This window comes from Schistocerca serialis, chromosome 11 (genome assembly GCF_023864345.2).
Source record: "Schistocerca serialis cubense isolate TAMUIC-IGC-003099 chromosome 11, iqSchSeri2.2, whole genome shotgun sequence".
Lineage (NCBI taxonomy): Eukaryota > Metazoa > Arthropoda > Insecta > Orthoptera > Acrididae > Schistocerca > Schistocerca serialis.
The window spans coordinates 200625081-200652059 of record NC_064648.1 but is presented as its reverse complement, the minus strand read 5'-3'; the positions used below and the strand labels follow the sequence as shown (position 1 = coordinate 200652059).

General features: G+C 40.6%; 1 protein-coding gene across 1 annotated transcript in view; it reads left to right on the top strand.

Annotated features, from left to right (window-relative positions):
* LOC126426412 (uncharacterized) overlaps positions 1–26979 on the top strand; it is a 163590-nt gene that overhangs the window by 78965 nt on the left and 57646 nt on the right. The gene's annotated exons all lie outside the window — the stretch shown is intronic.

Genomic DNA, 26979 nt, shown 5'->3' with positions numbered 1-26979 from the left:
CTGTGCTCTATTCTTTAGACCTTGTTAACTCCTGTGTTGTCGGTGAAAGAGTGTAAGTTGGTACCTTCTCTACTTCAGAACATCTTCATTCCATTTTGTTACATTCACAGAATTTTTCTTTTATTAGCCGTTGCCTTAGCTTTTGACCCTACAACTGTATTTACTTAGTCTTGCTCACTGTTGTTGTTGTGGTCTTCAGTCCTGAGACTGGTTTGATGCAGCTCTCCATGCTACTCGACCCTGTGCAAGCTTCATCATCTCCCAGTACCTACTGCAACCTACATCCTTCTGTATCTGCTTAGTGTATTCATCTCTTGGTCTCCCTCTTCGATTTTTACCCTCCACGCTGCCCTCCAATACTAAACTGGTGATCCCTTGATGCCTCAGAACATGTCCTACCAACCAATCTCTTCTTCTAGTCAAGTTGTGCCACAAACTCCTCTTCTCCCCAATTCTATTCAATACCTCCTCATTAGTTATGTGATCTACCCATCTAATCTTCAGCATTCTTCTGTAACACCACATTTCGAAAGCTTCTATTCTCTTCTTGTCCAAACTAGTTATCGTCCATGTTTCACTTCCATACAAGGCTACACTCCATACAAATACGTTCAGAAACGACTTCCTGACACTTAAATCTATACTCGTTGTTAACAAATTTCTCTTCTTCAAAAACGCTTTCCTTGCCATTGCCAGTCTACATTTTATATCCTCTCTACTTTGACCATCATCAGTTATTTTCCTCCCCAAATAGGAAAACTCCTTTGCTACTTTAAGTGTCTCATTTCCTAATCTAATTCCCTCAGCATCACCCGACTTAATTCGACTACATTCCATTATCCTCGTTTTGCTTTTATTGATGTTCATCTTGTATCCTCCTTTCAAGACACTGTCCATTCCATTCAACTGCTCTTCCAAGTCCTTTGCTGTCTCTGACAGAATTGCAATGTCATCAGCAAACCTCAAAGTTTTTATTTCTTCTTCATGGAATTTAATACCTGCTCCGAATTTTTCTTTTGTTTCCTTCACTGCTTGCTCAATATACAGATTGAATAACATCGGGGAGCGGCTACAACCCTGTCTCACTCCCTTCCCAACCTCTGCTTCCCTTTCATACCCCTTGACTCTTATAACTGCCATCTGGTTTCTGTACAAATTGTAAATACCCTTTTGCCCCCTGTATTTTACCCCTACCACCTTCAGAATCTGAAAGAGAGTATTCCAGTCAACATTATCAAAAGCTTTCTATAAGTCTACAAATGCTAGAAACGTAGGTTTGCCTTTCCGTAATCGTTCTTCTAAGATAAGTCGTAAGGTCAGTATTGCCTCGCGTGTTCCAACATTTTTACGGAATCCAAACTGATCTTCCCCGGCTTCTACCAGTTTTTCCATTCGTCTGTAAATAATTCGTGTTAGTATTTTGCAGCTGTCACTTATTAAACTGATAGTTCGGTAATTTTCACATCTGTCAACACCTGCTTTCTTTAGGATTGGAATCATTATATTCTTCTTGAAGTCTGAGGGTATTTCGCCTGTCTCATATATCTTGCCCACCAGATGGTAGAGTTTTGTCAGGACTGGCTCTCCCAAGGCCGTCAGTAGTTCTAATGGAATGTTGTCTACTCCCGGGGCCTTGTTTCGACTTGCATCTTTCAGTGCTCTGTCAAACTCTTCACGCAGTATCATGTCTCCCATTTCATCTTCATCTACATCCTCTTCCATTTCCATAATATTGTCCTCAAGTACATCACCCTTGTATAGATCCTCTATATACTGCTTCCACCTTTCTGCTTTCCCTTCTTTGCTTAGAACTGGGTTTCCATCTGAGCTCTTGATATTCATACAAGTGGTTCTCTTCTCTCCAAAGGTCTCTTTAATTTTCCTGTAGGCTGTATCTATCTTACCCCTAGTGAGATAAGCCTCTACATCCTTACATTTGTCCTCTAGCCATGCCTGCTTAGCCATTTTTCACTTCCTGTCGATCTCATTTTTGAGACGTTTGTATTCCTTTTTGCCTGCTTCATTTACTGCATTTTTATATTTTCTCCTTTCATCAATTAAATTCAATATTTCTTCTGTTACCCAAGGATTTCTATTAGCCCTCGTCTTTTTACCTACTTGATCCTCTGCTGCCTTCACTACTTCATCCCTCAAAGCTACCCATTCTTCTTCTACTGTATTTCTTTCCCTGATTCCTGTCAATTGTTCGCTTATGCTCCCTGAAACTCTGTACAACCTCTGGTTCTTTTAGTTTATCCAGGTCCCATCTCCTTAAATTCCCACCTTTTTGCAGTTTCTTCAGTTTTAATGTACAGTTCATAATTAATAGATTGTGGTCAGAGTCCACATCTGCCCCTGGAAATGTCTTACAATTTAAAACCTGGTTCCTAAATCTCTGGCTTACCATTATATAATCTATCTGAAACCTGTCAGTATCTCCAGGCTTCTTGCATGTATACAACCTTCTTTTATTATTCTTGAACCAAGTGTTAGCTATGATTAAGTTGTGCTGTGTGCAAAATTCTACGAGGCGGCTTCCTCTTTCATTTCTTACCCCCAATCCATGTTCACCTACTACGTTTCCTTCTCTCCCTTTTCCTACTGTCGAATTCCAGTCACCCATGACTATTAAATTTTCGTCTCCCTTCACTACCTGAATAATTTCTTTTATCACATCATACATTTCTTCAATTTCTTCGTCATCTGCAGAGCTAGTTGTCATATAAGCTTGTACTACTGTGGTAGGCGTGGGCTTCGTGTCTATATTGGCCAGAATAATGCGTTCACTATGCTGTTTGTAGTAGCTTACCCGCACTCCTATTTTTTCATTCATTATTAAACCTACTCCTGCATTACCCCTATTTGATTTTGTATTTATAACCCTGTATTCGCCTGACCAAAAGTCTCGTTCCTCCTGCCACCGAACTTCACTAATTCCCACTATATCTAACTTTAACCCATCCATTTCCCTTTTTAAATTTTCTAACCTACCTGCGCTATTAAGGGATCTGACATTCCACGCTCCGATCCGTAGAATGCCAGTTTTCTTTCTCCTGATAACAACGTCCTCTTGAGTAGTCCCCGCCCGGAGATCCGAATGGGGGACTATTTTACCTCCAGAATATTTTACCCAAGAGGACGCCATCATCATTTAACCATACAGTAAAGCTGCATGCCCTCGGGAAAAATTACGACTGTAGTTTCCCCTTGCTTTCAGCCGTTCGCAGTACCAGCACAGCGAGGCCGTTTTGGTTATTGTTACAAGGCCAGATCAGTCAATCATCCAGACTGTTGCCCCTGCAACTACTGAAAAGGCTGCTGCCCCTCTTCAGGAACCCCACGTTTGTCTGGCCTCTCAACAGATACCCCCCGTTGTGGTTGTTCCTACAGTAGGGCTATCTGTATCACTCAGACACACAAGCCTCCCCACCAATGGCAAGGTCCATGGTTGATGGGGCGGGGGGTCTTGCTCACTATGTGCATATATTTAAAATGTAGGTATCAGTTGCTTCCACTTCCTCAGTAAGATCATCTTCGTACATCTGGTGGAATGAATGTGCACCTGATGGTATCTGCAAGCTCATCTTTATTCAGTAAGGCCGTAATTTCTGTAATGGTTATAGACATTGTTAAATGAACACAAATCCATATATGATGTTCGGTTTGTGGGGCACACAGCTGCACGGTCGTCACCGCCGATACAAAGTCGCAATTTTTTCACAATCCAATCTAGTCACTGTAACAAATGAAGAAGAAGATGGGAATGAAATGATGAGGATAACAGAAACACCCAGTCCTCGGGCAGAGAAAATCCCAGCCCGGTAGGGAATCGAACCCGCGACCTAGTGATCCAGAGGTAGCAACGCTAGCCACTACACAACGAGCTGCGGGCATGTGTGTATTGTCTGCATTCATTTACATGAGCAGTAGGTCAATGGTAAATTGCCATTCAATTCACCATACATGAAATTGAAATGCAAAATTCCAATAAAATTGACTTACTGTTAACGAATATTCGGTTATTCCAGCTGTAAACACATCCTCTGTCATCAGTGAATTTCAAACTGTATCTGAAATGTAGAAACGTCTAGGCCTGCTGTTGTGACTCGGCGATCTTTCAAAGTGCCGCCGCGCAGTTACGTGCATCCTCTACGTGCGGCGCTGTCTGCCAGCCGTGCAGCAGCCGCGGCACCTAAGCGGCCAGCCAGCCAGCGGCCGCTAGACTTACGACTCAGTTATGATTTGACTGTTAAAGTGAACACACCTCTTACTCTGTTTACTTGATCTGTGACTTTCATGTATTGCGTCTTCCTTGAAATATATTTGTTCGACTTGAAGTTATAACGATTGCCGACGAGGATGGGATTTTTCTTTTCCATCGTTGACCCACGTGTTTCCGTGGCTACTTTAGAGCAACTATTGCAAGGTCTCATAGAACAGCTAACGCTTCTCACAAATGCGATTCGTGATTTCGTCGCGGCATCTCTCGTCGTTGTCTCTACCTCATTTTCCTCCTTACGACGAGACGGCGGAAAACGGGTCCGATTACGAAAAACGTCTTCGACAGCACTTCTTGTCATTTCGTGTCGCGGACGAGCAAACATGTAGGTCCCTTTCATGGATTTCACCTCAAATGTATCGGTTGTTGTCGCAATTGGCTCCTATGAAAGATCCTGCGACTTTGGCCTTTGCTGAAATGTGCTCACTTCTGTCCGTCTATTTTCAAAAGCATACGTATGTGGTAGCCTCTCGTGTTGCCTTTTATCGTTGTCAAAAACAACCGCATCAATCCTATCGCGCTTGCGCTGCTGAACTTCACGGCCTCGGTGCCCGACCAGTAAATCTCATCTACTTTGTCTCGCTTCCTAATCTTATGCCCTCAGTATCGCCTGATTTAATTAGACTACGTTCCTTTATCTGTTTTATGCTTTTGTTGGTGTTGATCTCACATCCTCTCCATTATGTTTAACTGCGTACACCGTCGTTTACCGTCTGCGACAGAATTAAAACGTCTTCGCCGAACTGCAAAGTTTTTATTTTTTCTCCCTGAATTTTAAATCCTTCTTCAAATTTTTCTTTGGTTTCCTTTAGTGCTGGCTCAAGGTACAGGCTGAATAACATCGGGGATAGGCAACATCACTGTCTCACTCCTATCTTAACGACTACATAGTTTCGTGTCGTCGCACTGTTAAAAGGTGCGTCCGCACAATGCCTTTTTGTGTTCTACTTTGCGCATGCGCAGCGATTTCCAACGGCGCAACTGTTAATACGCAAGCGCATTTGCGCATGCGTTATTTCTTGGAAATGTAGGCCATGCGTTAAGTTACGCTTTTTTGCAGACGACAGACAGCTGGGGCTTGCGTGTGTGCAGGTGGGCGCAGAAAGCTATGCGCGGAAAGCAACGTGTTTTCTCAGTTGTGCGCATGACGTCACGGTGGAAGCAGCTGTGCCAAACAGTATACAGTTCGAATTTTGTGATTGTTTTTCTTGCGTTGTTTTGTGTTTGAAGGAGTATTTTGATTGAGTTCTTTCTTCTGAGGTACTCAGTCAACAGCGGAAACATTCGGAATTCGGGAGTGTTAAAGGTTTTTGCTGTAAGTGATATTTGATTCGGAACCGAAATAGTTAGCGATAGTGGACAGCGGGATCAACATTGTGTTCGCCAGCTCTACAGTTTATGGTCCGTATTGTGAAATTCTTATTGGAGAATCTACAAGTGAGTGAGAAAATTAATTTTTACAATGCCAGGCTCTGCTTTTACGGGCTGTTTTTCCTACAACCGGAGCACAAAGGGAACTGACGTAATGTGATACAGTTTCCCGCGTAATGAAACATTACAAAAACTATGGTTGTCGAAATGTTGTAGGAAAGACAGTGTAAAAGTTGCGCATGCACGACTATGTTCTCGCCATTTCGCAGAAACAGATTACTTAAGGGATTTTCAGTCTGAATTGCTTAATTTGCCCCGAAAAAGAGTGCTCAAGCCAGATGCAGTTCCTTCGTGCAATTTGCCGTGCAGTAGTGCGACTGTCAATGTGTCACCCGCAACAGAAGACAGAACCAAACGGTATAAGAAACGAGAACTACATAAGAGATCTCTGGAAAAGCTGTCACCAAATAAGAATCATCATAATAAGAGCACATGTACAGATGACAGTTTTTTTTCAGACACAGATAGTTACTTCGATGAACACTATAGCGGCTGTAAAAAGAAGGAATGCTGTTCTTACAAACAAATGTGTGCAGCTTCGAGCTCTTAAGTAAATTCATCTCAATGCGATTAAATGAATAGTTTCTGATTTATTTGAGGCTAGGTTTCGAATTTCAAGTGTGTGTCAGTGTGGTTGTGATCTGACATTTTACGGATGTGTGAGGCATAAGCTGCGAAAGAATATAACTCATCAGTTTTAACTGTAATGTTTTAGCAGCAGAAAAGCAGTTTAGACATCTCATTTCTGGTATAAACAAAATCTTCCGCCAAAAACTTGACGTAAACGCGCATACCGTGTCGTCTGCTTGTGAGCGCTTGCTTCCACGCTGACGTCACTAGGCCAGCCAATGGCAAAGCAGAGCGCTTACTGCCCAACCTTATTATTTAGTAACCATGTGTGTGTGTGTGTGTGTGTGTGTGTGTGTGTGTGTGTGTGTCGAGGTAATGCTGTGAAGCGATTTATGTACAATGTCTGTGTCGACCGGAAAGGAATGGGGTGATGTCCTGAGCGTCATGTATTATATAAAACCTCTCCGATCGTATTACTATAAAGAATAACATACCGTAAATTTCTAAGTGGGAAAACTACCCAAAAATTTATGAAAAGTGTATATGAAAACCGTGGATCAATATTCATGCTATGGCAACTTAACCCATTACTGGCCATTGTCCCTTTTTTGGGACACGTATATTTTACTTATTTCCACGTAAGCAATGGAGCTTTTAGCCTTTATTGTTGCACCTGTAGGTTCAACTAACTGCTATGATGCCTGTAAATGTAAAATAAATAACTTTTTTTCTAAGTACTTCACGTCAGGAAAATTATAAACTTGCCGATTTTTTTGTTCTCGCACTTGGCACACTGTCTGCTGGTAGTTCCTGGACGTCAATGAGCCGTGATTTAGTTGTCTGGTCGTGTTTGTTATGAACATATGGATGTCCGTGTAAGATTAAGTATACTTCAGATTTTTTCAAGTAAGAGCAATATCAATATATTTTGTGTGTCCCAATAATGGGACAATGGCATGTTACACTATCATTTATTGTTGATGTGCCCTATTCTTGTATGCACGTATTATACACAGAAGAATTGCATTTTACGTTCTTTATATCTGCTTTTTTCATATTCTATTCGAATTTTACGACTCCAACGGGATAAAAAATGCCACGTGGACGTACACTTGAAGAAATTCTAGTAGAACTGAAGAACCATCAAGAGTGACGAAGATGATGACGTAGAATTGGTCATTATTCCACCCGATGCAGATGTAATAACAGATGAAGAAGACATTGACGAAAATGTACTGAACAGCGAGTCTGTTGTACAAGATGTACTATTACTCCTCTGAGTTCTACTAAAAGATACTCACGGACAAAGAAAAAGGAAATATGTGACAATGCCACATCTAATTAAAGAATACAATGCCCATATGAGTGGCGTAGATCTACTGGACAAGTAGATATCACTTTATAGGATGAGGATAAGGTCAAAGAAATGGTGGTGGCCATTATTCACACAGATGAGATAGATATCTGCATGGTAACACATGGCGTGCATACCAAGTTGCTATCTCTAATGACAAGCTCTCACTTTTGGTTGTCCGACAGAGAATAGTGATGTTTTACCTATCAAAGAATACAGGATCAGTACCAAAACTCAGAGGACCACAAGGAAGCAAATTTATGGGAGGACGGGTGAGCACAGATGTACGACTAGATCCAGGAAATCATTTCATTGTGCCAAGGAAAACAGAAGAAATGTGTTTACTGCAAGAAAAAACATCAAAAATTTGTGATAGGTGCAATGTTGGTGTACCCGACAAGTGTTTTGCTTCATTTCATACTGAATAGACATTCAATAATATTAAAACATTCTTTATTTATTGTTTGTGTTGTTTCTTACAATATTGTGCATGGAGAATAAGGTTGTGAATTTGGATAGCGAACTACTCGCTGTTGAGAGGAATGTCGTTACACATATTGCCAAATGCATTGAGGTTGCCGGACATCGTTTTGAGCATTTATTGCATTAATGTTGTATTTACAGGTAATCACGCTGTAACAGCATGCGTTCTCAAAAATGGTAAGTTCACAAAGGTACATGTATCACATTGGAACAACCGAAATAAAATGTTCAAACGTACCTGCGTTCTGTATTTTAATTTAAAAAACCTACCTGTTACCAACTGTTCGTCTAAAATTGTGAGCCATATGTTTGTGACTGTTACAGCGCCATCTCACACGAAGCGAAAAAAGTAGTCCAACTAAAACATTCATATTTCTTTACATACTACACGAATATGTAATAAAAAATGGGGGTTCCTATTTTTAAAAAAACGCAGTTGATATCCGTTTGACCTATGGCAGCCCCATGTAGCGGGCCAACCATAGCGCTATATGGTTTCCCCCTTCAAGCTAGAAGAGTTATCGTTATTCGTAGTTTTTTCGTTTGACGCTTATTTAGTGAGATATTTGGCCCGGGTACGATCAATGGACTACCCTGTATATGTCGAACCAAACATAGTGCCCACATTGATAGCTACTTTCTTATAATTTTCATATTTTTCTGAAACATGTTTACCCCAAAATTCTTCAGTGGATACAGTTTTATACATTTGCAAAGAAATATCTTCTTGCAAGTCGATTATCTCCTCTTGAAGTGAAGACTTTGAAACGCTGAACGACTTAGCAGCCACATCAGTCCATTCTGGCGATGCATCAACTTCATAAGGAAATTTTGGGAAAAGTCTTGAAATCTTGTAGCAAATTCGTCTCTTAGATCGGACGGAAATCTTAAAAACACTGCAATCTCTTCTTCAGAGTTATTTTTTTGTACTCGAAAATTGTTGGGAAGTGAAGAAATTCGTGCCTTGCAATATCTTTTTCAAAAATATCCAGCTTAGGACGAAAAGCAGAAACGTTTTGTATCAGATCACATATTAATTTCCCATTCCCTTGTAACTATATGTTGAGCGCATTTAAATATTTCACAGTATCCATCACACAAGCCACAGCTAGCATATTGCGCTCGTTTGTTAAGAACTCTAAGTGCTTCTTTGCTCCCTGCGTATCCAAGGGCAGGCTGATGAATTATACAATGATACGATATTAGACATGGATTCAGATCCCTGATTTTCTTCACTACACCTTTTTCTTCGCCAATCATCGCTGCGGCGCTGTCAGTTCAAAGCGACACTATTTTGTCATAACGAATGTTGGAATTATTAATAAATTCGTCGATAGCTTTGAATAAATCGTCTCCTCGAGTGTTACCTTTCAAAGGCAATATTGCGAGCAATTCTTCCCTGAATATCTTATTTTCAGTGTCGAAAAATATCATGAAAATAGATATTTGTTCATCATCAACAGTGTCACAAGATTCGTCAAGTGCAATGCTGTAGCATCATGATGCCTTCTCCAAAAGTTCAAGTAGAGTGCTTTTAATATCAGTAGCTAAATTTCCGTTCTTCTTGTATTACTTCTTGCCGACATTGGAATACTTTGAATTGCGGCAACAACATCCTCCTCCCTTTTTTTTTTTTTTTTTTTTTTTTTTTTTTTCCAAAGATTGCTGAGGCTATTTCTGACGTACATTCTTTAATTCAGAATCTGAAAATGGTTTTTGGTGTTTACAAAGTGCCCAGCGCACACGTAACGCTGCTTCTGCCGATTTTTCTTGCTCACTCGTGCAGCGAACCAGCAATTTCGTGCTTTTTTTCGTTAGAAGTGAGATATTCCTGTAATTTAAATTTTATCGTGATAAGTTTAGAAAGCAGTTATACAAATCACATTTCTACATTATCTAATAGAATTATATTAGCTGTAGTTTTTCTTTACGAGTCTCACTGCCAAGAGAAAAGTTTCTGTGGAATTGCGGATGAGTTGTTTCATAGTGTCGCTTTAAATTGCCACTTTTAATAACAGCGACAGTTTTATTACATATTAAGCAAACTGTCAGGCACCGTAAAACAATATTTTTCAATTCATTCAGTCAAAAATCTCCAATTTTCAGTGTCCACTTTTCGCTTTTTAGGACCCATTATTAATGTAGGTGTGTATGTACGAAAAGGTTTTTCACACGACAAATTGTAAAACAAATGAATAATTGCTCTGCGGCCTGCTGGCGACTGACGAAACGAAGTAAAGACAGACCGCCCACTGTGCTCTCTCTGACTGAAACGGCAGGTTCGGACTTGTTTAACAAATGAACGCTAGTGAGCAGTGACTCGTGGTGGGAGGCGCTACTCGCCAAGAAAAATACACTACTGGCCATTAAAATTGCTACATCACGAAGATGACGTCTACAGACGCGAAATTTAACCGACAGGAAGAAGATGCTGTGATATGCAAATGATAAGCTTTTCAGAGCATTCACACAAGGTTGTCGCCGGTCGCGACACCTACAACGTGCTGATCCAATGACTGTTAGCAGAATATGGAATTGGTGGGTTCAGGAGGGTAATAAGGAACGCCGTGCTGCATCCCAATGGCCTGGTATCACTAGCAGTCGAGATGACAGGCATCTTATCCGCATGACTGTAACGGATCGTGCAGCCACGTCTCGATCCCTGAGTCAACAGATGGGGACGTTTGCAAGACAACAACCATCTGCACGAACAGTTCGACGACGTTGCAGCAGCACGGACTATCAGCTCGGAGACGGTGGCTGCGGTTACCCTTGACGCTGCATCACAGACAGGAGCGCCTGCGATGGTGTACTCGATGACAAACCTGGGTGCACGAATGGCAAAACGTCATTTTTTTCGGATGAATCCAGGTTCTGTTTACAGCATCACGATGGTCGCATCCGTGTTTGGTGACATTGCGGTGAACGCACATTGGAAGCGTGTATTCGTCATCGCCATACTGGCGTATCACCTGGCGTGATGGTATGGGGTGGCATTGGTTACACGTCTCGGTCACCTCTTGTTCGCATTGACGGCACTTTGAACAGTGGACATTACATTTCAGATGTGTTACGACCCGTGGCTCTACCCTTTATTCGATCCCTGCCAAACCCTACATTTCAGCAGGATAATGCACGACCGCATGTTGCAGGTCCTGTACGAGCCTTTCTGGATACAGAAAATGTTCGACTGCTGCCCTGGCCAGCACGTTCCCCAGATCTCTCACCAATTGAAAACGTCTGGTCAATGGTGGCCGAGCAACTGGCTCGTCACAATACGCCAGTCACTACTCTTGATGAACTGTGGTATCGTGTTGAACCTGCATGGGCAGCTGTACCTGTACACGCCATCCAAGCTCTGTTTGACTCAATGCCCAGGCCTATCGAGGCAGTTATTACGCCGAGAAGGGGTTGTTGTGGGTACTGATTTCTTAGGATCTATGCACCCAAATTGCGTGAAAATGTAATCACATGTCAGTTCTAGTATAATACATTTGTCGAATGAATACCCGTTTATCATCTGCATTTCTTCTTGGTGTAGCAATTTTAATGGCCGGTAGTGTAGAATGAAATGGATCGACTCGACTAAATGATTTGCTAATCCACTTGACTAAATTTTTGTTTTTCAGACACGTTTAGTTACTAAATTGCTCAATATTAGACTAAATTACTAGCCTAGTGCGAAAGAGACGCCGGGATACTTAATTGGGCGTCGGACTGTATTTAAGAATATTTGGCGGTCCATACGGACCGCGGTCCGCATGTTGCCGATCTCTGACCTAAAGAAAAGATTAGCAGTCATTTCGTGGAGGACAATGCAAAACTACGCGTCGCCAATTCTACATGGGTAGTTTGAAAAGTTCTCAGAACGGAATAGAAAAAAAGTGTTTAAATCACTGAAACTTTATTTTTCAATGTAGGCTCCTTGTAGATTACTGCACTTGGTCCAACGATGTTTCAGTGCCTTGATCCCATCTCGAAAATGAGTTTCCTCCAGACCTGCAAAATAGTTGTCAACTCCGGCTATCAGTTCTTCGTTTGAAGGGAGTCTTCATCCACCAAGAAAAATTTTCAGTTTTGGGAAGAGACAGAAGTCTGGCGGAGCCATATCAGGTGAATAAGGCGGGTGTGGCAACAATTCATACCGTATTTCGTGTAATTTTGCCATCGCAACAGTACACGCGTGCGGGCGCGCGTCAAGAGTCGCGGCACCCATCTTCAGATAATTTTTTCATTTCTAATTCTTCAGTTAAAATGTCTTACACCCTTTCAGCTGACATCTGGCAAGCGTGAGCAGTTTCACGCACTTTTAAACGGCGATCCTCCGTAACCATTTTGTGCACTTTCGGAATGATTTCTTGAGTAGCGTCACATCTTGGAAGACCACTGCGTGGGTCGTCACCTGATCTCTCCCGACCAACTTTAAATTCATTTCTCCACTTGGCACGGTTGAATATGAAGGAACAGTCCCGCAGTGTATTTTGGAAATCGGCATGAATATCCTTTGATTTCATACCGTTCTTTACGAAGTACCTCATCACAGCTCGAATCTCAATTTTTTTTCCATCTTCGCAAATTGCTACGTGGGAACAACAGAGCGCCATCACCGCCACAGCTCTCTTCCAAGAGCACTGACGTGGCACATGTGTGCAGGCAGCAGTCCAATCAATATCACGTGAACAACTCGTTGCTCTTGCGCTGACCTCTCGTGGTGATACAGAGAACTTTTCAAACCACCCTCGCATGACAGGAATACGCAGTGATTTTTATGGTAGGATAGTTGACTGGCCTCCTCGTTCTCCAGATGTAAATCCTTGTGATTTTTATCTTTGAGGAATATACGCTTTGACTGTGCGGGATGTGTTAACTTTTCATGCCTCGCAGTTCCCCTGTCGCGCCCGACGTGTTCACGTGCGGCCTTTGTGTCTTCCTTGTAGAGCTAAAACCGTCAGCACACGGACCGTGCATCGGAGCGTTATCAGGGTTGAGCGTGCCGAGTTTCTGATGTCATAGCACGTTCGTATGTATGTCCGGACGTGCAGAGAAATATACTATGTGATCAAAAGTATCCGGACATTCAATTGTTCATATAGATGCATTGTGCTGCCACCTACTGCCAGGTATTCCGTATCAGCGACCTGAGTAGTCATTAGACATCGTGAGAGAGCAGAATGGGGCACTCCGCAGAACTCACGGACTTCGAACGTGGTCAGGTGATTGGGTGTCACTTGTGTCATACGTCTGTACGCGAGATTTCCACACTCCTAAACGTTCCTAGGTTCATTATTTCCGATGTGATAGTGAAGTGGAAACGTGAAGGGGCACGTACAGCACGAAAGCGTACAGGCCGACCTCATCTGTTGACTGAAAGAGACTGCCGACAGTTGAAGAGGGTTGTAATGTGTAATAGGCAGACATCTATCCAGACCATCACACAGGAATTCCAGACTGCATCAGGATCCACTGCAAGTACTATGACAGTTAGGCGGGAGGTGAGAAAACTCTGATTTCATGGTCGAGCTACTGCTCATAAGCCACACATCACGCCGGTAAATGCCAAACAACGCCTCGCTTGGTGTAAGGAGCATAAACATTGGACCATTGAACAGTGGAAAAACGTTGTGTGGAGTGACGAATCACGGTACACAATGTGGCGATCCGATGGCAGGGTGTGGGTATGGGGAATACCCGGTGAACGTCACCTGCCAGCGTGTGTAGTGCCAACAGTAAAATTCGGAGGCGGCTGTATTATGGTGTGGTAGTGTTTTTCGTGGGGGGGGTCTTGCACCCCTTGTTATTTTGCATAGAGTATCACAGCACAGGCCTACATTGATGTTTTTAGCACCTTCTTGCTTCCCACTGTTGAAGAGTGATTCAGGGACGGCGATTGCATCTTTCAACACGATCGAGCACCTGTTCATAATGCACGGCCTGTGGCGGAGTGGTTACAAGACAGTAACGTCCCTGTAATGGACTGGCCTGCACAGGGTCCTGACCTGAATCCTATAGAACAGCTCTGGGATATTTTGGAACGCCGAATTCATGGCAGGCCTCACCGACTGACATCGATACCTCTCCTCAGTAAAGAATGGGCTGCCAACACCTAAGAAACCTTCAAACACCTGATTGTACGTATGCCTGCTAGAGTGGAAGCTATCATCGAGGCTAAGGGTGGCCCAACACCACACTGAATTCCAGCATTACCGATGGAGGGCGCCAGGTGTCCGGATACTTTTGATTACGTAGTGTAGCTTGTCTTCCGCTCCACGTGTAACGAAATCCAATGAGGTTGAGATTCAAGCAGACGCGGAAGAATACATGGCATAATGTTTACATCAGGTTTTTTTTTATGATGAACAAAGTATAGTCACAGATGTCGCTGTTCTGATTTGCCCGCTGGTTGAGATACGCGCACCTGTGACGCACTTTAGATACTGTGCAGCATTATCTTAGCTGGCTCTGGCTTAGGATAGGACTGTTGCTATTTTTAAAAATTTCGGGATACCGATATATCGATATTTAAAAAACTGTAACTTTTCTCTCTCGATTTATTCAAATAATTTATCGATATATCGGCGAAATAAATATCTAGGTACTTGTCTATAAAAGTATTGACTGCACCTTGTAAATATACTGCCAGTTGTAGAGCTGCATATTTAAGTATTGATTTATATTCTCTAACTCAATATGCTAGTGGCCTGCCTATCCCCCATAGAGCAAAAATTGAAAGGTAAGTGACACACTTGCATGCACTCTTAGCGATAACTAGTCCGCTAACAATGGTAACTGCATGTAAGTGGCACGATAAAACATGTCTGATGGGTCCTACATTGGGTTTTCCTGGGACACTTCATGTCGACTTCCCTACTTTCGCTTTTCTGAAAACCCTAGCGACCTGGCAGTTGTAATGTCAAAATAGCGTTGTTGTTGTTGTCGTGGTCTTCAGTCCAGAGACTGGTTTGATGCAGCTCTCCATGCTACTCTATCCTGTGCAAGCTTCATCTCCCAGTACCTACTGCAACCTACATCCTTCTGAATCTGTTTAGTGTATTCATCTCTTGGTCTTCCTCTACGGTTTTTACCCTCCATGCTGCCCTCCAATACTAAATTGGTGATCTCTTGATGCCTCAGAATATGTCACGTAGTGAATCTAATTGTTTCAGTATGTGTTGGTAACACCGAGCTCCGACTAACTCAGCAATTACCCTCTCAAGTCTCCGACCGTTGTAACGACCTATCTTGTCATTTAGATTTTTGCTCATTATTTTTAGCAACTGTTTTTGAAGATTGTCTATGTGAAGAAATAGTATAGTAATAGCGTTAAAACTTGTTTTTTAACGCAACTGGTGCGCTGTTTCTTCGCATCTGAAATCTTGTTATTCAATTCATATCGCCACCCCCAGTGCAATCTCAGTTCTTCTTTTGTGCCACATATACTTGCTTCACACAGCCAAAGTGAAAGATTGAACTTCGTGAAAGCTCAAAAAGTAGTAAGACTCCATCACACAGTGAAAATAAAACTGTCCTTGTACAATTTCCAAAGAACGGTTTCAATTATTTTCCAAAATTTGTGAAAAAATATAAAAAACTACTCTCGATATCGTCTTTGCCATATCGATATGTTGGTGGAAATGTACCGCAGATGTATATCGATATTTTTGTGTAATACGTAGATATATCGATAATTTATGAACAGCTATAATCACGCACTTTGTTTCATGTAATTTAACTGACCCTCACAGAATGTAAAAGTGTTACCGAAATCGAATGTGCTGGTATTGACATATCTATAAATGCTTCGGTATTGAAAAACAGTGACGTTAAAATAACGAGATCGATAAATGAAAAAGGAATTGAGGGCTAATAAATGAAAAACTAATTGTATCGGCACACAGGAAAGATTTACACAATCCAATTGGCTTCAACTAAAAATACAATGTATTCTGTAACATACATACAGTTTCCAAGAAGAAAGTTGTGTAATGAGATCAATAAATTTCAGTTTTTCTTCTTCAGATATTCGTGGTAATACAAAGATAAACGGCCACAGCTGCTATAAATAGCATTTCCCGGGACACTGCTCAGTTACAGACGATTTAGCCTCTGGTGTGGTCGTCAGAATGAAGTGACATTGCATTTAGAAACAAAACAAATGCTCTTCGTCTTGTCTTATCTTTAGAGGGACAAAAATGCATTGACACGGAAGGTAGAGCCACATTACACAACAGTGATCTGTCCAAATGTTTTATGCCAGCGTAAATACGTCTGTCCGAACAGGGACTATAGCTAAAATGGAATTCTCACGATATTGCTCTTGCATTCACTTCAGGTCCCAAAATCATACGCATATGCCCAATAGTGTGTCCTTTATCATGGACTCCATATGAATGAAGACATTGTTTTATTGAAGGCTTACTTGAAAACCTTTCTACCCAGAGAGGCAAGCAGTTTCGACAATTAACGAAAGTAGACGGTCACATTTCGTATGACTTGTTGGAGGATATAATAGCAGGTCCACATTCCAATACTCGTATAATACGATCTTGCAGCTCTCGAAGAATGGAATTACAATGAAATCCAGACCATTAGTTGCTTACAGGCGTTGATAAATATCAACGGGGACAATTGAAAATGCGTGCCCCGACCGGGAGTAATGAGTATAGTGGGCAGGGGCACTGCAAATGGAAGTGTATGGACAGTAAGCAGGAAATGTGGGTCTCACGGGGAGCGTGCCAGAGATAAGCCCCTGCTGTCGCACTATCCTGTGTGTCCTCGATGGCCCAGTCGGTAGAGCTTCTGCCATGTAAGCAGGAGATCCCAGGTTCGAGTCCCGGTCGGGGCACACATTTTCAACTGTCCCTCGTTGATATTTATCGTCGCCCGTAAGCAGCTCATGGTCTCGATTTCAATGTAATTTCATTCCAATATTCAGGCTGCCAGGTCGGTCGTGGAAGTAACCAGTGTGTGTAATGATTTCAAGAAAGTTATGATTAGTTCCTGCTGTCAGGGTAACTTGATAGCTGTCGAATAACCTAGAGTATATGCAGTGTTATTCGTAAGTACCCTTACTTCGGGCGCATCGCAGACGACTGCGCGAAAAGCACGAGACAGAAAAATCACATACGAGTCGATTCTCCTCAAAGTTCGGGTTAGAAATATGCGCTATGGTGTAGTTCCGGAGTGTGCAACTAGATGTCAGACGTGTCAAAAACATGACGTATAATGGAGCGATGCGTGCGTTTTGTGTCCTCGAATTCGCTGAGTCAGTTGTGACGGTTCAGCGAAGAGTTTCTACCAAATATAAATATCAAATAAAAGCTCAGACAGACAAAACAATCCATGGGTGGTGTAACAGGTTCAGAGGTGAGAGAACAGGCTGGCTGGTAGGCCGGCTGCCAGCAGAGATGTTCGGCGTGTGTGAGTTCTTATTAATGTTCACCGGTGCGTGCATTGAGCAGCTGTGTAACGCTCCGTCCATTGATGTGGGTCTATTTTCTGTCTTGTTTCCGCGCGGTCGTTTTCTTAATCCCTGGACGTACTCATGGATGAATATGTATCGTAGATTTGGTGGTGGTAGTAGTACTGTTGTATATTCATCCAGAGACAATATACAGTGCATGGATTTCGTCAGAAAATACAAGGCTGTATGTAGCGTTATGTGTACCCTTCACAGTACCGCACACCAAATTGCATAAATACAAATATTATGAATTATAGAAAGGTATTTTATGTGGAATACATACAGTTGACATTTACGTTGAAATAATATAGGAATTCTAACATATTTGTTCAAAATATTCACCTTCTATACTAATAATAAAACTGTGTAACCGACCTGTGTGTGTGTGTGTGTCTGAACACGCTACTCTCCAAACTACTTGGCGATTACTTATGGGGTTTTCTCAGGCAACTCTAGGGTAGTTTGGGCAACATATAAGCTTGATCTCATCGAAATTGGATCACAGAAAGAAGATATTGTACTTGAAGGTTTTATTCAAAACTGTCATATCTGAACACGGCGTAGTGCAGAGCCGGTAGGTGGCACACAAACAGCTTCTTTTACTAGAGAGCCTGGAGAGAGAGAGAGAGTGGCCAACCGGACGATACGGCGGCCATTTTTCTGCCAAACTGCGGGCGGGACTTTTGAATGGCCAGTAGTGGAGTACACACTCACCGAATCAAGAGCACAAGACAATATGGCGAAATCATTCGTTAAAGGCCTTTCTTTACAGCTATAATATACTCATAGCCTACTACGTACAGCACAGGGAAATTTGATACAGTGGCTGTAAAAATTATTTGTTACTTGCATTTATCTCCTTTAATAAGTTCGTTTACTAGACTTATTGTAATGAAAGTAACGTAAATAAAAAAAATAGTGTATAGCATTTGTTTTGTATCGGAAGTGCATAACGCTAAAGATTTAACGTACCTGTATTACGTCAGATAAATGAAAGTTGTAAGCAGTTGTTTACTTGTGACGTGCAAAAAGTGTGAGACATTAGTACTACTTGTCACGTCTTCAAACTTTTTGCATGTCACAAGTAAACAACTGCTTACGACTTTCTTTCCTTCTAACCCACAATAAGTAGGCCTATTAAAAACTGTCTTCAAGAGTACCTACACTTATTGACTACGAATAATGTTTTAGCAACCACGACAACTGCGGAAAACGTGCTTACAACTTGCCTGCATCAAGTCAGGCAATAATACTGAAACCAAAATAATGCCGGGTGTTCTGATTCGGAACTAAATAAAGTTTGGCGCTATAAAGTCGAATGAGCATGGCACAACAATTACAGCCGTTTCCAGCAAGGACTGTCAGATATTGGCTTCAGAAAAGCTTGTGATGCTACCAGTATGCACAGACTGTTAAAGAAATAAGATCTTAAAAATGCAGTAAATTGTAATAGGCCTACCTGTTTTGCATGACTAAAAATATTTTTCAAAAAAAAAAAAAAAAAAAAAAAAAACTGACACCTTAAAATCAGAGTTCTCTGAGCAGAGTGAAGAACCAAACATTTTTATAGGTGTAACCAAATAAATATTTCGGATAATATATACCATTAAGAAAGTTGTACATCGACTTTATGAGTTACTCATTCCTTCCTGAGTGGGCATTTCATACTGCATCAAGAAGTTACAAATTTTGCCAAAGATTACCAAATTCAAAATATTCTTGTTTCTAGTACAGTAGATATTTGGAACCTCTGTTTCTCACAAATATGAACCATCAGATTTCAAGTTTAATATATCAGTAATGAGTAGCAGTCTGCAACCAGTCTATGCATTGAATACCTAAAGGATGGCGTGGAATTTTGGTCATCTCTCTCTTCTTGTCTCTTAAATAATTTGCTAGCCACATGGCCTCTTCCATAAGCACTGAAGTATACGACTCATTAGGCCATAGGCCCACATTATGGAGAAGAAACAGATAAGGAAAGTTCCCTGTCACCAGAAAGAAAAGTCCTTCCACTCATAAATAGTGTGTGACGAAGCACCTGAAATACTTAATTGAGCTATCCAGCAATAGAGGTATCCTAGGCAACAAAAAATCCTGTAAACGTTACACGATTCTTAGAAGTATTAAGAACACAGAATGGCTCAAATTTGTCACTTCATTATAACAAAATTATATATAGCATTACAATATCAGTAACAATGTAGGAAATAAGAGAAAATAGATTTATTGGATAGAATAACTTAAATTGATTTTCAGTTAACACAATTAACAGTACCTGTATGGAATAATGTCCATAAAATTCTATAAAAATGAGGCTTAAAGAACTGTAGTCTATCAACAAAATGTGATTCATATGCTACTGCTCCAAACACAAATGAGTGTCAGAAATTTCTGTGCAATATGGTTATTAAAAAATTCAAAATTCAACACATTGCTACAATAATCAAGTATGTTATTACCACACTTTTGTACAAAAGGTAATTTACAAGCTAGTGCACCACATACGAGTACATAGCATGACCTACACAACAAAAATCAGAAATGTGGATATATGTTAACACATATATACAAAAGCTCATGTCAAGTTTGTGCACCATACCAGTAACAGTATGTCAAAAAGATGAATGATATACAGGGCGTAAAATACACATAATATTACCAAAAACCAGAAAGGTACAGTTTACATGTGTGTATACTATTAATAAATGTTTGTACAACAGGTGGTTTACAAGATACAGTGCCACATATCAGTATGTGTCAATAAGGCATATGATATATTTAGAGTGTGTGTGTGTGTGTGTCAGCACACCTCCACATTAAAGCAGATCTGCAAGCAAGTGCCCCACATCTGATACCATACACTATGTCAATCGGTGCACTATATACATGGCTTAAACTAACCAAGAAAAGTAAAATACATTTACAAGAGTGTGTGTTAGCACACCTATACTCCAAAGTTGATCTTCGAGCTAGTGCGCCACATCAAATACACTATGTCAAAAAGGTTAATGGTATACAGGACTTAAACAAATGAAAAAAATTGAAAGTGTGTGTGTGTGTGTGTGTGTGTGTGTGTGTGTGTGTGTGTGTGTGTGTGTGTACACGTACTGCACCACATCATTTACACTATCTCAAAGAAAAGGTGGTAATTGGGTAGAGGATGCCTGATCGGCTGCCCACTGACTATGATATTACCCAGAAATCATACATTTACATCACAACTGCATATATTCAGCAATTAAAAATCTGAGGCTGTGGCTAAGCCATGTCTCTGCAACATCCTTTGTTTCAAGAGTGCTAGTTCTGTAAGGTTCGCAGGAGAGCTTCTGTAAAGTTTGGAAGGTGGGAGACGAGGGACTGGCAGAAGCAAAGCTGTGAGGATGGGGTGAGAGTCTTGCTTGGGTAGCTCAGTTGGTAGATCACTTACCCGCGAAAGGCAAAGGTCCCAAGTTCGAGTCTCGGTCCGGCACACAGTTATAATCTGCCAGGAAGTTTCAAATTATAAGCAGTTCAGTTCAAATTCTTTGTATTTTCAAGGGTACTGGCCATATTTTTAAAAATCACTTCCATTTAAAAAAGAGAGAAACAATCCTCTGATGCATAGATAAGGCTGTCTTTGCCTTGGCTGAACTGTCAAATTTACGATAGTCTTTGTTTTGCCTGTTACAAGAAGCTACTGCATTCAGGCATTTACCACACAACTTGTCAAACTTCTTTGCTCTCCCTATAACATACCCAGCAATGTGATATAACACATTTCTTTCAGCATTACTTAATTCATCTTCACAATTGATAACATGTTCATTCCAGTCTTTTGGAACCTTAAACAGCGGCTGAACAACAGATGATTGTGTGTGTGTATCTGAATATTGGTCCAGAAAACTAGAAAAGTAAACAGAATCACACTTGTCATCTACATCTGTGAAATACTGAGCAACACAAATTGCTTTCAAATTATTTTTGAACTGTAATGCTGAGGGTACCTTCTGAATGCCTTTAACACATGAAAACAAATTTTCGAGACAATCTTGTGTAAATCTAGCACTAAGCAAAAATTTGTAATTTTTGTTGATCAAAAAGAGTTCCTGTAAATCAAGAACACTTTGTGTGGACAGTCTTACACCACTTTGAACTGGTTTCCAGTGACCATATTTTCCATTTGCCATATGCTCAAATAATATCATCTCTTCATTCAGCAAAGTAATAGCCTCTTCTTATTTTTCTGGGTTGAATGTGCTGAGGGCAGTGACTGGATGTCTGGAAGTCATTGTGGAAAACCACTTATCAACCATCTCCACAAACCAGGCTGTTGTGTAATCTGCTTTTTCTGTTTCTGAGGATAGGCTGTGAACTTCAGACCAGAACTGGTTTCATGATAGAGAAAATTTCGTGCCCCAGAAACTTTCATTTTGCTAAATTTATTTGGTTCTATTACATCCATTGTTAGTTTTGGAGCAAGTTTCAAGTCATTTTCCTGGTCAAAATGTTGTAGATCCTTAATGTGATTACAGTCAACAACTGTGGATGGCAGCTTATACTTTTCTCTTATCCTCTCTGGAATGTTTATAATAGTGTTTGACTGCAAGCATTGTCTAATGTTTTTAAAAGGTGTGGCACATCTGCAATGAAATATATTTTTCTTGATGGATCTTCAGGGTTTACAATATAATTCTGAATGACAGAGTTTTTTTTCCAGACAATTCTAAATTGTCTCCACATACTTTGATTTGCAGCACCCATATCTGATGTCACACAATCTACATGTAGTCCTATATTTTCACTACACAGTACTGTTAAAACCACCTTATGACACTGAAGGGCGTAATTATGACGTCTGCAGCTTAGCAAAATTCTTACACATTAGATACACAATCCCATTTTAATTCTACGTTTATAAGAATATGTTATAATTTCGCATAGCCAATTTACAGGTCTGTTTTCAATTTAACTATTAATATTGCAAGTTGTTTTATATGTAGTAAAAAGCAAAAACTACTTCGCATAGATAAGAGTACTTGGTTGATTTCCACAAGGCTCTTGTTTGATTTATGTCAGCTGATGTGTCGACAGAAGTGCCGACACAGTGTGATTTGAGGAGACCGAAATACACGCTATAAGCTCACGCAGAATAGAGATAGGTCTGCAACAGGATACGTAATGAATGCTATAAAGAAAAGTACGTAGCTTCTGGAATACTTAACTTTAATCCATCATTTGTATACATCGTTCTTGATGAGACAAGTGAGACTCTGTAGATACATGCAATGTTACTAATGGCGCCTTGCTAGGTCGTAGCCATTGACTTAGCTAAGACTATTCTAACTATCTGCTCTGCAAATGAGCGAGGCTTCGTCAGTGTGCATCGCTAGCTACGTCGTCCGTACAACTGGGGCGAGTGCTATTACGTCTCTCTAGACCTGCCGTGTGGTGGCGCTCGGTCTGCTATCACTGAAAGTGGCGACACGCGGGTCCGACATGTACTAAATGGACCGCGGCCGATTTAAAGCTACCACCTAGCAAGTGTGGTGTCTGGCGGTGACACCACATCAGCCCTGTTGACTGCGACTGCCCGCTGCTTTCGTCTTTCTTCATTGCGTGGAAATGCTAACATGCGAAATCCACCTTCGCCTCTATTGGAACAACCAAATGCAGCACAACCTGGCATCGTTTACGAACGTCTGCAGAACGAATTACAGATGCTAACGTGTTTACTTCAAAGATGTAGGCCTACAAAATGCTTCATTATTTCAACCACAGTCTAACAGATGTTAGACTGCGATTTCAACTCGTACTTAAGATCGAAAACGCTAATTACGCACTAAAAACGATATACAACTAAATCTAACATGCATGCACAACGCATAACAAGTCTCTCAATAATTCAAATACTTTTTAATCGTTACCAATACAACTCAAAAGCACGGCGAACATAGGAAGTTCGAGAGACGTTTGGCAGAAAAATGGCGTCAAAGCTAATCAACCAATCACGGGCAACTTCACCTATGGCCGTGGTCTCTCTGTATACAGGATTTCTATTCTTTTACCACAGTGACATAAGTATTTTCGGAAGTTTACATCACTGACAGAATTAAGCGCCGCAATCTTACCTTCCCGAATGCGGAAAGACATAGATTTACTGATTTCGCTTTGTGTATTGTAAACTTAATGAAATTGCTTTGTTTCTTTCGTTAGGTTTTATTTATAGTTTGCTCCTTGACTAGGAAAAACGAATTATTGAGTTGACTTTGTGATTTGAGTACCTACGTATTACATTTTGATTTAGTTTCATTTACGAACCAAAATGACTAGAAAACGGTCGAGTGTACTAGGACGGCTAAAAGGCTGACGTCTATGCGATCTCAAGAATCATGTGAAAATCGTGAGACGAGGCTTGCTGCTGCTCGGGAACATCAGCCTGGAACCAACGCCACCTAGAGAGAAGGTCTGCCGGCCGCTGGTGGCCGAGCGGTTCTGGCGCTACAGTCTGGAACCGCGCGACCGCTACGGTAGCAGGTTCGAATCCTGCCTCGGGCATGGATGTGTGTGCTGTCCTTAGGTTAGTTAGGTTTAAGTAGTTCTAAGTTCTAGGGGACTTATGACCTCAGCAGTTGAGTCCCATAGTGCTCAGAGCCATTTGAACCATTTTTTAGAGAAGGCCTGAGTCAACACCATCTAGAGAGAAGGCCTGAGTGCTCCCTCTGCGGTGCTCCCTGCGAACAGCATGACGGGTAGCCTAGAGTAGTCATAACAAAAGGAAGCGAGAAGTGTGTTATAACGTTGCGCTGTGCATGGGAGTATGTGAATGCAGCACAACGTAACTGTTTTAGAACGTTTTTAACGTTATTTATGTGGTGCACAGTTCGAATTTGTGTCAGTGACAGACAAAATGCCGTACAGATGTTGTGTGACCGGGTGTAAAGGCAATTACCCGACGGGACCAAAAGTGCAAGTTTTTTCATTTCCAAAGGAAGAAAAATTATTAGAAATGTGGAAACGGGCTATCCCAAGGGAAAATTTAACAATCAGCAAAACAACAAAGGTAACTAATTTAAGTTCATTTACGATTATACTGTTATATAAAGTAAACAATGTGAGCCATAACCTTAAATTTACACATCCCCTGGCACTTACCGTGTTAATCTTTTGAGAGTATTGTATTATTATTACCGCCACTAATGTACCTTAAATTCTGTAAGGGGAAATTAAAGCTAAAAGCGTGTCCATTGCAATTTTGATTTTCTACGTTCTCGCTGAATTCTCAGAAGTTAAAGGACACTAAACGCCAATTTCTGTTGAGTTATGAGCGTAACACTAATATTTACTTACTTGTTTTTATTTCCTGTCCGATTTTAGGTGTTTGCTTTCCATGAAAGTGAAGCCTAATATGGAATAAGAGCGAATCATTATGTGGTTCGGCGTTTTCCACGTAATGTGTTTAAAGAGATTGTTTTGTTATTGATTTAGAGAACTGCATTTGAGGAGTTACATTACTATGTCAGCAGACCTGCTCTTCTAAATCTAACAAGGCGTTGTGTTTAGCAGGTTTAGACGTTTAGGCCTGTTAGCTTTTCACCATGTTTATCATAGCTTCATCAATTAATGTTATATATGTATGCAGCTCTCTGTGATTTTAAATAGGCTCTTATAGGGAGAACTGATATTGGTCTATAGTTACCTTGTATGTCTCTGTCACCATTTTTGTGTAGTGAAAGTGTAACTATAATTTTAAGGCATTCAGGGAAAGGATTATTATCAATAATTTTATTTACAATATGGAGCATTGGTTTTCTAATTTCCATAAGTATACATTTTAGAACAGAGTTGCTGTGCCCATGGTAGTTCTCTGTTCTGGAGCTGTTCAGCTTGTTTTCGGAGTTGGGAAGATCTGTAGCAGTAGTTTTTCTCCAAGTGATTCTTTTATTTGTTTTACCCTGTAATTGCAAAAGGAAGGCCCCCACATAAGATGCATCATCACTTTGTGATACAAGGAAACTTTCAGAATTCACAAAATATTCATTCAAGTTAATTGGGACAGTGATTTCTTCCCTTCCTATGTTTATCTCACTTTTTATCACGTTCCAGGATGGTTTACATTTCTTTTTAGAATTTAAAATGTACTCATTAGCTTTGATTTTTGCTGCTTTAATTTCAAATATGTACATTTCTCTCAAGCTTACAGAGTTGTTCTTACAACTGTCAGCAGTTACGTTCTTCACCAGCAGTACAATATCCTCATTTTACTGAGTTGTGGTGTGGGTAAATTTTTTAGTGTGTGGTTAGTGATTATGGTATTGCCAGTGTGTCATCTTTAGAAACAAGAGAGCTGTTACTGCCTAGTGTGTGCTTCATGATGGAAATGAATGTGTAGAAGCTGGTCAGTATAATGGACCATTCAATTAGTTTGAAGTCATTTATCATTCTTTCAGTGCTCTCTTCATTGCGAATTCTGTAACATCTTGAAATTATCAGTAGACAGTTTTCCATCTTCGAGCCATATGCCATCATGTCATATATTCCTAATTCGATGGTATCACATTCTGCTTATTTCTGCTCATTGCCATGCCGTGCTTCCATCCTGATTGGTTTTTTTATTTAAGCAACATAAATTCATTGAGCTTACCACATTCAGCAAATACCATTTTTTCTCTTTACTTTTTATTTCTGGGTTAATATCCCCAGTGACAAAAATTTTGTAATGATGATATTTTGGAGTCATTAGACTTAAAGTGGAAAACCTTCTTGTGACTGTTTCTTCATCAGTATCTGGCATTTGGTAAATAGATGCAATAAGAAGTTTGTGAGTGTGAAATGCCACAGCAGATGCTTCAAAAACATAACTTGTTGTCACTGAATAGGCAAATTGTACAAACAAGTTTTTGTCTGTACTTTTAATCCAATGATCAGTCAAATAGAGATTGCTGCACTTAATTTCATCCAGCCAGTACTGGAATTTAGTAACTATACTACTTAAGGATTGAACATTTACATGTAACAAAATTAGCTCATTTTTGCTACAACAAGGAAGTGGGCCTAGTTTTTTTTATTAAATTTTAGTGTGTCTTTTGTACTATGTTTTGATGTTCTTTGTCATTGCCAAGACCAATATATCTCTGACTTTGTTAGGCTTATACATTTCTCTGATCAAGTTCTGGTGGTTGAGACATGTGGTACTACTTGCTAGGGCAGGTCAATTTATTATTTCCCATGTTAAATACTTTTTGGGTTAGTTTTAATGAATGGACTGCTCTAGAAAGAGAATGCAGTACTCACAGTGCTCAAGATATTTGCAAAAAGTAATGATGATCTCAACCAGCTTTTTTAATAACGTGACTCGGGAAAGAACAGGTAGCCTTATATGAATGGTCAGACAATGAGGTCAAAGATAACTCAACTAATAGT